Here is a 14,416-nt window from a genome sequence, read left to right on the forward strand (position 1 = left end):
TACAAGATTGTATTAAGGTGTTTTTACCATTAAGATTCTCCTTAAGGAGTTACAAGGCAAAAAATGACAGGGTTCACCAAAACCTGCCTTATTTAAACTAACCCTATTTCGACTGAGCGAATCTCCGTTATTTGAGGAGCTACAAAAAATTTAAATATGGAAGGCTATATAAAATTTCATCCTCTACAAGATTGTATTAAAGTGTTTTTACCATTAAGAGTCTCCTTAAGTAGTTACAAGGCAAAATATGACAGGGTTTACCAAAACCTGCCTTATTTAAACTAACTCGACTGAGCGAATCTCTATTATTTGAGGAGCTACAAAAAATTTAAATATGGAAGGCTATATAAAATTTCATCCTCTACAAGATTGTATTAAAGTGGTTTTACCATTAAGAGTCTCCTTAAGTAGTTACAAGGCAAAATATGACAGGGTTTACCAAAACCTGCCTTATTTAAACTAACTCGACTGAGCGAATCTCCATTATTTGAGGAGCTACAAAAAATTTAAATATGGAAGGCTATATAAAATTTCATCCTCTACAAGATTGTATTAAGGTGTTTTTACCATTAAGATTCTCCTTAAGGAGTTACAAGGCAAAAAATGACAGGGTTCACCAAAACCTGCCTTATTTAAACTAACCCTATTTCGACTGAGCGAATCTCCGTTATTTGAGGAGCTACAAAAAATTTAAATATGGAAGGCTATATAAAATTTCATCCTCTACAAGATTGTATTAAAGTGTTTTTACCATTAAGAGTCTCCTTAAGTAGTTACAAGGCAAAATATGACAGGGTTTACCAAAACCTGCCTTATTTAAACTAACTCGACTGAGCGAATCTCCATTATTTGAGGAGCTACAAAAAATTTAAATATGGAAGGCTATATAAAATTTCATCCTCTACAAGATTGTATTAAAGTGTTTTTACCATTAAGAGTCTCCTTAAGGAGTTACAAGGCAAAAAATGACAGGGTTCACCAAAACCTGCCTTATTTAAACTAACCCTATTTCGACTGAGCGAATCTCCGTTATTTGAGGAGCTACAAAAAATTTAAATATGGAAGGCTATATAAAATTTCATCCTCTACAAGATTGTATTGTTACGATTTTCCCGTGGGTTCACACAAAGTCAGTTTAACTCAACAATTAATAAATTTATTACACTTCAAAACACTCCGTACAATAATTAACACAGCTACTAAAAACACTACTACAATTCCACAATTATTCCACTATTTAAACTTAACCGCGTTCCCAAATTCACTACTACTCCGGTTGACACCGCGTCTTTTATATTCGCAAACCACGTTCTAGAATGACCGCGAAACGCTTCGCGGGTTGCCTTGACCATTCAAGAATTTTCCAGGTAGCGCTTCCTAACTGTGGCCTACTTTAATACGCGCCCGGCCAGATATTGCGGCGCATCGGTTTCATCCCGAAGCGAGCGCTCGTTAAGAAGTATCGAGCATAGTAGGCCCAGACCGTAACACTGCCCCCCTCTTAAAGCTGATCGTCCCGATCCGCTTCATCTAATCCCTGGTATTTCTTGAGTCTGTCCAGATGGACAATTTTCATCTTGCCTTTGGGGCTGCGTTGGACTCTGTACACGACGTCGTTTAACCTTTTTACCACATTGTAAGGTCCCTCCCAAACAGGTGTTAATTTCGGTGATTTGCCTTTCTTCCTCTGAGGGTTAAACAACCAAACTTTATCATCCTTCTGGAACCCTCCCGAATTGGCCCTCAGATCATAACGAGCTTTCATCTTGTCGCTAGTTAGATTCAAACTTTCCCTGACCAGATCATGGACGTTCAGTAATCTGTCTTGCAACTCGTCAACGTAGTTCTCAATGTTCGTGCTTTGGCCTGTTGGAGATCCGAACACCACATCACATGGAAGTCGCAGTTCTCGACCAAACAGAACTTTAGATGGTGACTGTCCCGTTGAGTTGTGGACTGCTGCTCTATAAGCCATCAAGAAGAGCGGAATGTGCTGGTCCCAATCTTTCTGATGCTGATCAACAACCTTTGAGATATGTTGCTCTATGGTCTTATTAAATCTCTCGACCATGCCATCCGACTGAGGATGAAGCGGCGTTGTTCGGGTCTTCCTAATGCCTAGCAGGTCACAGAGCCTCTGAAAGAGCTTGGACTCAAAGTTTCGTCCCTGATCAGAGTGTAACTCCAACGGCACACCAAATCTACTGATGACATTTTCGACGAGAATATCAGCGACTGTGCTGGCTTCTTGATTTGGAATCGCAAACACCTCAGGCCATTTGCTAAAGTAATCCATGGCAACAAGAATGTACTTGTTGCCTCTGTTGGTCTCAGGAAAAGGCCCAGCAACGTCTATGGCTAAACGTTCGAACGGCAATCCTACGTTGTACTGCTTCATAGGTCCCCGGGATCTCGTCTGTGGTCCGTGGCTAGCTGCACAAATGGAACATTGTCGACACCATGATTTCACGTCCTGGCAGTAGTTCACCCAGTAAAAGCGTTGCCGGATTTTGTCCAAAGTCTTATTTACTCCCAAATGAGCACCAGTCTTTCCATTGTGCATTTCCTCCAGTACGTGGTCGACCCTTCCTCTGGGAACTACCAACTGCTTCCTTATCTCTTTTCCATCGGCACTCTCCCAAGCTCTTTTTAGCAAGCCGCCTTCAACCACAAGCGAGTCCCACTGAGCCCAAAGGGCTTTGAACGTCAGGCCTTTGCTAGAGATTTCTTGCCATGTTGGTCTCGGCTCGCTTTGTTCCTTTCTCAACAACAATGGGCCTATGTCGCTGTCTTCTAGTTGATCCTTCCTAATCTCATCGGGACTCCATTCGTCATCGGTCTTCAGCTGAACCATTCTGATGGACACAACTCCTTCACGTTGTTCCGTTTTCTGGCAATGTTTGCAATCTTCGGCGCAAGGTCTTCTTGATAGAGCATCTGCGTTATTATGCAGCTTTCCGGGTCGATGCTTGATGTTGAAATTATACTGCTGGAGTTTTTCAAGCCATCTTGCTACTTGCCCTTCCGGTTGTTTCATTCCGAGGAGCCACTTGAGTGCCGCATGGTCAGTCCTTATCAAAAATTCCGGTCCGTACAAGTACTTGTGAAAGTGATCGACTGATTTTACTATTGCCAGTAGCTCTTTTCTCGTAACACAGTAGTTCCGTTCTGCTTTGGTAAGTTTCCTACTGAAGTATTCTATGACATGTTCTTCTCCGTTTTGGATTTGAGACAATACAGCTCCAATACCAGAATTACTGGCATCTGTGTCTAAAATGAACTTTCCTTTTGGTTGTGGATAACTGAGGATGGGACTGGAGCAAAGTGATGCCTTTAACCTTCTGAACGCCTGATCACATTGGGTATTCCAACAGTAGGGTGTTTTGTCCTCAGTAAGTTGATGTAGCGGAGCTGCGATGTTGGCAAATCCTTCCACAAACCGTCTGTAGTAGGTGGCAAGTCCTAGAAAGCTTCTGAGTTCGTGTTTATCCTTTGGTACTGGCCATTCTCTAATTGCTTGGATCTTCTTGTCGTCCGTCTGGATTCCGTCGACCGACACCACATGCCCAAGGAATTCGACTTGCTTTTGGAAGAACCAACACTTTTTGGCGTTCAATCGAAGATGGGCACCACCTATTCTAGCAAATACTTCTTGCAAGTTGTCCAGATGTTCTTCAAAAGTTTTTCCCATCACCATGATATCGTCCAGATAAACCAAGCAAGTCTTCCAGTTAAGGCCACGAAGCACAATTTCCATTAGTCTTTCAAACGTAGCAGGAGCATTACAAAGTCCGAAGGGCATCACATTGAATTGGTACAGCCCATTTCCAGCAGAAAAAGTCAGCAGCAGTCTTCTCCTTATCTTGCTCCTCAATGCCAACTTGCCAGTACCCACTCTTCAAATCCAAAGTGGAAAACCAACAGGATCCTGCCAAAGTCGTCAGTGTGCCGTCGATACGGGGAAGTGGATAGCTGTCCTTTTTGGTCACGTCATTCAGTTTTCGGTAATCTACACAAAATCTGCTTGATACATCTTTCTTAGTGACCAGAACAACAGGTGATGACCAAGGGCTGCAGGATTCTTCTATAACTCCGTCGTCAAGCATCCTGTCCACTAATTCCTGCACTTCCTGTTGTTTGGCTATTGGTAGTCTCCTAGGTGGTTGTCGAATCGGTTGTGCATTGCCGGTGTTAATTCGGTGTTTTACAATGGTAGTTTTTCCCATATTGTTCTGTGTTCCAAATATGCTACCATGGTCCAAAATCAGTTTCCGAGCCTTCTTCAGTTGTGGTGTTGACAGATGTTTCCAGGTCTTTTCAAGTTCATTTAAGAGCTTGTTTTCCCCCAACTGCTCCTCCTGTTCTGGTAACCCATCGCAATTGGTTATTTTGACTACAGGCTCGAATACCGCAATAATTTCGCCTTTGTTGATTTTGACGTCGTCTGGAAAAATGTTTGCAACTCTTATTGGGACTTCACTTCCTCCATTTACAAGTGATTTCCCAATGAGGCATTTTCCTGGTCGGTCCGGGTTTCGTACAAGTCCAACACAGCTCCCAGAATTCTGCTCCAAATGTCCAATGATTATTTGCTCGGAATTGCCGCTTATTTTAACTGTCTGAGATGCCAAAACATTAATGGGTGACTCACAGCGGTGACTGGTTGACAGGATGAACTCTTCACTTCCAAACCTTAGGATATTTTGCTCGGGATTAAAAGAAAATCCATGTTGACGAATCAGGTCCATTCCCAGAATAAATTCATCTTCAATATCTGCTACTAACACGGTGTGGTAAAACATAATCCTTCCAAGGCAAATCTTGACTGTTATTTCTCCTAAAACTTTAGCCGATTCTCCAGTCACAGTGCGCAGGAGAATACTTCTTCGTAAAGGCTTAACTTGACTTTTATCCACAAGGTTTGACCGGATCAAAGATACTGCCGCACCGGTATCCAAAGTAAAAGTAACGTTCATCGCATCCACCTTTCCATCTACGTTCAGGCTTCCCATTGATCTACCCAGGCTTCTGATGGAGATAATTCTGGGGGCTTTGTCTTCGCTAGTCAACATTCGCCCCGTAATGTTGACTAGTGGGAGTTTTCCTGATCCCTTCTGGATGGTTGTACGTCCCTCGTTGGAGAGCGGGACGGTATCCTTAACTCGACAATCTCGTTTAATGTGTCCCGTACGTCCGCATCGATATCACTCCACTCTAGTGATCGGGCGTGACCGTTCTACCTGTGTGGACTGGCCATTTGCTAATGCTGCCATTTGTTGCACTATTTGGCCGAACATTGATTCAATTCTATTCATTGGTGTAGCAGCATGATCGGCTGGCGGTTCTCTCTCCTCTTGAATAGTCACGGCCCTGATCCTTGGCTTTAAGTCATTGCACGCAGCTTCAACTTCCAGCGCTCGAACCAGTAATTCGCTGCTGTTGCCTCCTTTGAACATCTTCAGCATTTTCTTTACTTCCAGATCTCGAATCCCATCTACAAAATACTGTGCCACAAGTTCTTCTTCGATTTCATCCGGGACGGCTGGGTAAGCCAGATGCACAAGGCGACGAATTTCGGCCTCAAACTCTTGTAAATTTTCTGTAGTCTTGCCTTTAATTGTGTTTGGTACACTCCTTTCCTATGCTGATCCCCATAACGTCGTTCTAATGCAGCTACTAATGCGTCATAGTTGCTTTGTTGGGCGATAGGCAGAGTCTGTAACAGCTCCAATGCAGGTCCTCGTAATGCCACCACCAGTGCTACAGCCTTTTCCTCGTTACTCCATCTATTTGCATTTGCAGCGGCCTCAAATTGGAGTTGGTACGTTGCCCATGAAGTTTGACCGTCGTATGTGGGAGGCTTGATCTTGTTGAGCCCGTTTCCGGTGATCACTGTAGAGCTGGGTCCTCTGCTGTCAATTTTCTGCTCTAAGTCGCGTAGCTTTATCTCAACATCGTTCTGAATTTTATTAATGTCGTCCCGAACATCATTAATGTTTTCCCGAACATCCTTTAATTTTTCCTCAACATCACACTCCATCTTTTTAAGACTATGGGTTACATACTCTTGGATTTCTGTTTTGGTCCCCGCTAGAACGTTCAATACTTCTTCGTTACGTTTTTCTTGCCGCTCTCTATCTTCTTGACGCATTTCCATATCTTGTCGTCTCATTCTTTCTTTTTCTTGCTTCTCTTGTTGTCGAATCCTTTCTTGTTCTTCCTTCTCTTGTTGTCGAATCTTTTCTTGTTCTTCCTTCTCTTGTTGTCGAATCCTTTCTTGTTCTTGTCGAATCCTTTCTTGTTCTTCCTTGTCTTGTTGTCGAATCCTTTCTTGTTCTTCCTTCTCTTGTTGTCGAATCCTTTCTTGTTCTTGTCGAATCCTTTCTTGTTCTTCCTTGTCTTGTTGTCGAATCCTTTCTTGTTCTTCCTTGTCTTGTTGTCGAATCCTTTCGGTTTGTTCTTGTTTCTCTTCTTGTTTTTCAAGCATTGCCATAATAGCTGCAAGTTGGGCCTCCATGTTTGCACTTTGACGTCTTGTTATTGGCATAAAATAAATTTAACACACCACTGTTCCGAAAATCTCTAGTCCGGTTCTGAACACAAGTCTTTAACCCGAAGTTTAGTTCCAATTCACGTCGCACTAAAGTCTGATCGCACTTCTGACACCAATTGTTACGATTTTCCCGTGGGTTCACACAAAGTCAGTTTAACTTAACAATTAATAAATTTATTACACTTCAAAACACTCCGTACAATAATTAACACAGCTACTAAAAACACTACTACAATTCCACAATTATTCCACTATTTAAACTTAACCGCGTTCCCAAATTCACTACTACTCCGGTTGACACCGCTTCTTTTATATTCGCAAACCACGTTCTAGAATGACCGCGAAACGCTTCGCGGGTTGCCTTGACCATTCAAGAATTTTCCAGGTAGCGCTTCCTAACTGTGGCCTACTTTAATACGCGCCCGGCCAGATATTGCGGCGCATCGGTTTCATCCCGAAGTGAGCGCTCGTTAAGAAGTATCGAGCATAGTAGGCCCAGACCGTAACAGTATTAAAGTGTTTTTACCATTAAGAGTCTCCTTAAGGTTAAAGTTTTCAACTAGCAATAATCGCACCTCGGATAAACCTCATTGGTTACGATAATGCCACTGCGCAAGCAAGGAGTTACAAGGCAAAAAATGACGGGGTTTACCAAAACCTGCCTTACTTAAACTAACCCTCTATTTCGACTGGGCGAATCTCCATTATTTGAGGAGCTACAAAAAAAAATTAAATAAGGAAAGTTGTAGGAAGTTTTATTCTCTACATGATTGTATTAACGTCAAAAATCTCCACGTTTAATCATCAAAACATTGATTCCAAAACAGTGTATTTGTAACTGGTTTTCAGGAAACTTCCACTACTTTAAAGGTACTTTTCTATCCTTTGAGCTGTAGTTTGCCTTAAAAACGTCAAAAATTACCATTATTAATAATCAAAGTTTTAATTTTTGTAATAAAATTGCCATTAATAAGATTGTATCCAAAACAGTCCAAATGTAAAGAAGAACTTGCTGGGTTTTTACAAGGTTTCAAGAGTTTTCCACTCCTTGAAAAGTAATTTTCCATTTCTCGAGCTCCAGTTTGTCTTAAAAACGTGAAAAATGTGCACCCTTAATCAACAAAGTTTTGATTTTTATGGTAAAGATTTTATTAATTAAATTATAACCAAAACAAAGTGATGGTAAAGGAGAACCTGCCGGGTTTTGACTGGTTTTCAAGGGTTTCCCACTACTTTTGTAATGATTTCTCTCTCGAGGGCTAGTTTGCCTTCAAAAGGCCAAAAATTCTCACCCTTAATGACCAAAGCGTTTATATTTATAGTAAAATTGCTATTAATAAGATTGTATCCAATACAAAGTAGGGGTAGATTATAACCTGCCGGATTTTTACTGATTTTTACTACTTGAAAGGTAATTTTCCGTTTCTCCAGCTCCAGTTTGTATTAAAAACATCAAAAATTTCCGCCTATAATCAATAGGTAAATAAATTTTGATTTGTATAGAAGTTTCCATTAATAAAATTGTAGCCACAACAAGATAATTGCAATTAAAGGAGAACCTGCCGGGTTCTTACTGGTTTTCAACGGTTTTCCACTACTTTAAGTAAGGTAATTTCTAACTCTCGAGGTCCAGATTGCCTTAAAAATGTCAAAAATCCCCACACTTTATCATCAAAGGTTTGATTTTTATTATAAAGTTGCCATTAATAAGATATTGTATTCAAAACAGTGTAATTGTAAAGAAGTAGAACCTGCCAGGTTCTTACTGGTTTTCCACTACTTAAGGTAGTTTTTTTTTTTTAAAAAACTGACCCTTAATCATCACATGGTTGATTTTTATGGTAAAGTGTTCATTATAATAAGATTGTATGCAAAACAAGGTGATTGTAATTAGAACCTGTCGGGTTATCACTTTTCAAGGGTTTTTCACTACTTTATTAAAGGCAATTTTCTATTTCTCGAGTTCCAGTTTCCCACCCTTAATCATCAAAGTTTTCATTTTTAGGGTGAAATTGCCACTGATGATTGAATCCAAAGCAGTGCAATTTTGGGGAAGAACTTTTTGGATTTTCCACTACTTTTAGAGAGGTTATTTTCTATCTCAAGGTCTACATTTTGACTTATGTATGTCTAAAACCGTACAGTCTTGTCAGCATTTTAATTTTTAATTGCTAACGGGCGACAATCTTTTTAGTTTTACTGATGGGTTTTACTTACGTTTTCAAAACATCAAAAACCACTACAATCATGTACCAAACATTTGACTTTTGATTGAAAAATTGTAAAATTACTTAAATCTACAAAGTTTTATTTTGTGGAAAAATCTTATTAGTTCTGAGGGGTTTCAAAAAGTTTACCCTCCAGGTAAACGACATTTTTGATCACAAGAGACCCAATTTTACTTTAAAAGGTAAAGAAATTGCAAATAACTACTTAAAAAATATTAAAAGTCACGTTGAGGAGTGCTTTGGGTTTGACTGACTTTGGTTAGCCCTTTAAAAATATTTTTGTATTTAAAAGCTACAATTTGTTTTGAAAAGATTGAAGAAAGTAAAAAATGTTAATATTTATGAAGAAAATTACCACGTACAACACACTTCCTAACGTTTTGTATTGTGTAAGGCTCATTTGACGTCTGCTAAACGAGGCGTCTAATTGCAAACGAAGAAAAATATGAACACCACCGACAAAACTTTAAAAATTTACATTTCGAAATTAGGGAAAGTCTAAAAGTCGAGCCCTTTAAAACGCAACGGTTAGCAAATTAGAGCATAAATTGTTTTGGCTCACTTTTCCAGAGGCGCGCTTACTTAATTTTACTTTCTTGGTTTTTAATATCATTTAAGTCACTGAAGCAGTTTGAGAGTAGTTTCTGGGTTGTAGTGAAAGTAATCAACCTGGATTTTTACAGTTTTAAAATGTTTTGAGGAGGGAAAGAGACGCTACTGTAACCAAAGAGAAAACTTTCTACACCCAACAGCAACAAACTGGTCTGCGAGACAAGCAGAAATAAAGACTGAAATAAAAGCAAAAGTAATTGGTTTGCAAATCAGCTTCTCCTGATCAAAGATAAGTCGAAATTGTAATTACTTTCTTAATTACAACTCAAATAGATAATTAGTTTTCGTTTAGGAACTACCCCGAAACAATGCGACGAGGCGCTGGATTAACGATTTGGGATATTCTGCGTGCCTCCGATAATTAAATGTTCTTTATGTCTTTGCAATTTCAGGCCTGATTTATACGATTAACAAGTTTTTGCCAGGATTACCAGGGGTGACTTTAGGGGTGGGAGTTTTATTAGAAGCGTTCTTGTGGTGCGCTACTGTGTCGGTTTAATCAAGCTAGGATTTCCCAGAAAAGAAAGAAGGGCTGCAGGAAATTTTACCGTTGATATATGCATTTTACCGCTTAACGTAAGCGTATCTTCCTTCTTAGAGACTAGAATTATCTCCGGAACGTCTTAGTTAAGACTTGATGTAAAAGGCTGATAAATGTTGTGCGGCTTCCTAGTTTTTCAAAAAGTAGACAAAAGGGGATAACAGACACGGACGGTGCGTTTTTGATGGGAATTTTCTTTTATATTTATTCAACGTGTGTAGGCGATGAATTGAAGTTTTTTCTTTGTTTCCCAAGTTGTAATTGAAATGACTGCAGCCAAAGTGGGAATTAAAATCCGACCTTACCACAAGCTTAAATATGTAACTTTGTCAAGTACGTGCGGCAGCCAGGACAGCTCAGCCCCGATGAATTTTTGATGCTTTTTTAAAAAGGTAATTTCACCGGTCTACTTGCATTTTATATTAAATTCGCTGGGGCCCATTTTACAGCGTCGTTCCTGGGGCCATTTGGTATTTGTACTGCACTTAAAGAGTTAACTTTTTATTGGATAATAACGGGTAGTTCTTCAAATTTAGATAAGCCTCAGCTAGTTTGCTTTATCACCAAACAGCTGGATGAGTGTATTGTAATGTACTCATTAATGAACTCAAGCTACATTAGATACAAATTACATTATTTTTGTAGAATTCAGCAAGCTAAGTGGAACAGCTGTATGTATAACAGTTTTCCTTCACCTAATATCAGGAGTACAATCAGGACGAAATGTATTTCCTCAGCTGTCTTTTTGGAAGAGTGAGACAGAAGGGGTTATTATAACAAATCTTCTGAAGATATTATAATTTAAACAATTTGTAATTTACATTTACAAACTGACGATTGCTAAAATAACTGCATAAATCTTAGAAACATGACTTGTTTCGAAAACTGTAAAAAACTTTAATGAATTGTAATTCTTAGAAACCTTTTCTAAACCCTGATTTTTGCAACTTCTGAGCACAGTTTGGCAGTCACGAACAAAATTGCTTGTCAAACCCACTTGGAGTGAGTAAATTACAGTTTTTAGCACATTTTTGGAATCCTTGTTAAATTTCCTATCCAATTATTTGAAAAAACAGTATAAAATTTGGTACAGTGAGTGAGAAAAGTGGTGTCAAAGTTTAAATTGCCAGAAACACAGTTTGGAAGGACAATCAGGAACAAAATCGCCTGTAAAGTCCAATTGGAGTGAGAGAATGACTGTTTTAAGCCCATTTTTGGAATCCTTATTAAATTTCTTATCCAATTACCTGAAAAACCACTAAAAAATTTGATACTGTCAGGGAGAAAAGCGGTTTCAAAATTTGAACTGCCAGAAACACAGTATTTGTAATTTACCAGTAATTTAACGCTCAAACTTTCCTGGTAAAATAAAGTATTTACTTTACCGGTAATTTACCCATTACTACTTAATTCTCACGGTTTTGTTTAACTTCGGTAATTTTTTTATTAATAAGTATTATTAGACTGATGAGGAAAGTGAATTTTCAAATTATAGCTTCGTTTAAAGTGTTTTTGTTTTAACTTTAGTCTTATTTTTCCTATAATCAATCAAATCTCAAAACGCTTCAAATTATCATGGATTGATAATCTGGCTTTTTACAGATACAGAATCGGTTAGATGGGGATAGTTTTAGGGAATTTCATAATTTAGAAGAAAGTTTTTTTAAGTAATCTTGTAGTAGGTAGTTAAGGATCGTAATAAATTAGTACTAATTTTTATAATAATTTAATAATAATTTATTATTTTTATTTTATTTTATTTTTTTTAATATTTTTTTTTTTATTTTTTTTTATTTTTTTTTTTTGCTTAATAAAACTTTTTTTTTTAACTTTGACAGTGATGAAATCCTATGTTGTTTGTTTTTAAGGCCCACTTTCAAAAATAACCAAAAATCAATTTTTTCATAGTTGAAAAGAAAATTTTAAGCTCTTTCTAATGTTGCAGAAAAGCCAACTGGCGTCTATAAGATTTATTGAAGTTATTATAAGAAAAACAAGATAAATGACGATACATCTTTTATCTCAATCTTCTCCATACAAGCTTCATGAATTTGGTTCACTCTGTATTATGGCTATTACTGAATAAATTATGCACATTCATTTCTAGGTCAATTCCAGTCAGTGAGTACCCAAGCAATACTTGAAAAGCAATTAGAGAGAGTTTTGAGAAGAAATTAATCTCTTGCTAAATTTACTTGAATATTAATATTTGTTCATTGTTTCGACATAGATCTACTAATAATGCTTGTTTTAAGGAAAATTTATTAAATCCAAGTGAAGCAAGCACAAGTGAATAAATTCGCAACAAAAATGAGATACTTTTGGAAAGAAGAAGTGACACCTAAGTGATTAATGGTAACCATATAAAATTAACTAAAAATTAAGAAAAAATACTTATTTATAAGTCAACTACAATATTATTTCTGCACTAAAAAGTAATCGAAATGTCGTTATTATTTATTTTTCTGTATTTTTTTTTTCAGGTCTTTTACCTTCAACTTATTTGGGAATAATTTCAGTGTTTTCTCCTTTACCACTTTTTTTGGTTTTTATCACTCTCTTCTTTTGAGTTACTTCCTTATCAACCCCCTCTCCACCATTGTGGTTGGTGTGACTTGTTCAGAAAGCTCTTCAACAGTGAAAATTGGTTGTCCAGCTTCCAGTTCTTCAACTGTTAATGTTTAAGGTGTTTTTTCTTCTTCCTCTACTGGAGCAATTTGAGTTTTTCTTTCTTTACCTCCCCGGCGTTTTTTAATCATTTGATTTTTACTCACCTGAGATCTACTTTCACCTTTAACTATAACACTAGTTTTCTGCTCTTTTTTAAGCAGTTCTACAATTATTAGAAATTGATGTCCTACTGGAATCTTTTATTTTTGGACTGGTTTAAGCTGAACTTCTTCGGGTTTATCTTCTGGTTTTATAGATTTAGCAGCCCTCTTAAGTTGACCTTGTTCCTGAGTCCAACTTCCTTGGGTGGTAACTCTTCACGTTTCTTCTTCTTTTCGACGGGTATTTCTTCAGAAATTGTGTTGTTCTTGTGGAATAACTTCCGTTACTTCTTCTTTGTCACCCTTATCCCTCTTGATTATTCTATTGGTTATCACCTTCTTCTTCACTTCACCGCCTTTAAGTACTGTAACTTCCTGAATATCTTCTGTTAATTCTTCTTCCATATTCATGGATAAAGTGAGATCACAAATTAGTCAGTGTTGTTAAAGACGATTGTGTCATCTATCAGAATGAATATTGCTGTTAATATAAACATTATTCAGAGTGGTAGATATCACAAATCTGACAAATGGATTTATCCACGTTTGTCTGATTGCTCGATCCTTGATGACTTACATTGTCCGACAAAATAAGAAACTATTTTTTTTTACTTACCTTTCTCGTAATTAATTAGTTCAATTTTTCAATTCCTAAAAACGTTGGTTAAGTGTTATTACATTGCTCCTAAAATATTTTCAATTAATTTTATTAATTAGTAACATTCAGTGTGACATGAATTTCAAGGTCATTTTCAGTCAATATTGTCAAAATAGAATCCTGAAAAATAAAAACTGAATAAAAGGCTGTTTTTTGTCACAGATGATCACGTGGTTTTTGAAGGATAATTTAGCTAGGCAGTCACGTGACCACCGTTAAAATAACTGTCATAAATCTCAGAAACACGTTTTGTATCGAACACTGCAAGAAAACTTTTCTGAACCCTCATTTATGCAACTTCTGAACACAGTTTGACAGGGACAAAATTGCCTGTAAAACCCACTTGCAGTGAGAAAATGACAGTTTTAACCACATTTTTGGAATCCTTATTAAATTTTCTATCCAACAACCTAAAAACACACTACAAAATTTGGTAAAGTCAAGGAGAAAAGCGGTGCCAAAATTTGAACTGCCAGAAATACAATTTGAAAGGACAGTCAAGGACAAAATCGCCTGTAAAACCCACTTGTAGTGAGAAAATGACAGTTTTAACCAGATTTTTGGAATCCTTATTAAATTTTCTATCCAATAACCTAAAAAAACACTACAAAATTTGGTACAGTCAAAGAGACAAACGGTGTCTAAGCTCGAACTATCAGAAATACAATTGGAAACGACAGTCAAGGACAAAATCGCCTGTAAAACCCACTTGTAGTGAGAAAATGACAGTTTTAAGTACATTTTTGGAATCCTCATTAAATTTTCTATCTAATAACCTAAAAAAACACTACAAAATTTGGTAAAGTCAAGGAGAAAAGCGGTGCCAAAATTTGAACTGCCAGAAATACAATTTGAAAGGACAGTCAAGGACAAAATCAGCCTTAATACTCACTTGGAGTGAGAAAATGACTGTTTTAACCACGTTTTTGGAATCCTCGTTAAATTTTCTATCCAATAATCTGAAAAACATTACTAAATTTGGTACAGTTAAGGAGAAAAGCGGTGTCAAAATTTGAACTGCCAGAAACTCAGTTTGAAAGGAAGTCAGGGACA

At 37.5% G+C, this 14,416-nt stretch overlaps 1 long non-coding RNA gene and 1 other non-coding gene across 3 annotated transcripts; both read right to left on the reverse strand.

Moving 5' to 3' along the window:
* Window positions 1–7,045: 7,045 nt before the first annotated feature.
* Window positions 7,046–7,173, reverse strand: LOC145727355 (U4 spliceosomal RNA). The gene has a single exon (XR_014177875.1). It is a non-coding gene; the product is annotated as a U4 spliceosomal RNA (small nuclear RNA).
* Window positions 7,174–12,179: 5,006 nt separating this feature from the next.
* LOC145726879 (uncharacterized) lies at window positions 12,180–13,502 on the reverse strand. Of its 2 annotated transcripts, XR_014177717.1 has the most exons (3): window positions 13,322–13,486; window positions 12,709–13,168; window positions 12,180–12,638 (listed from the first exon to the last, which is right to left on the reverse strand). It is a non-coding gene; the product is annotated as an uncharacterized LOC145726879 (long non-coding RNA). The 2 variants fall into 2 exon arrangements; XR_014177716.1 differs by having other exon boundaries at window positions 12,180–13,168; window positions 13,322–13,502.
* Window positions 13,503–14,416: the final 914 nt, after the last annotated feature.

The sequence above is a fragment of the Ips typographus genome, linkage group LG3, assembly GCF_016097725.1.
Source record: "Ips typographus isolate SLU linkage group LG3, UJ_Ityp_2.0, whole genome shotgun sequence".
NCBI lineage: Eukaryota > Metazoa > Arthropoda > Insecta > Coleoptera > Curculionidae > Ips > Ips typographus.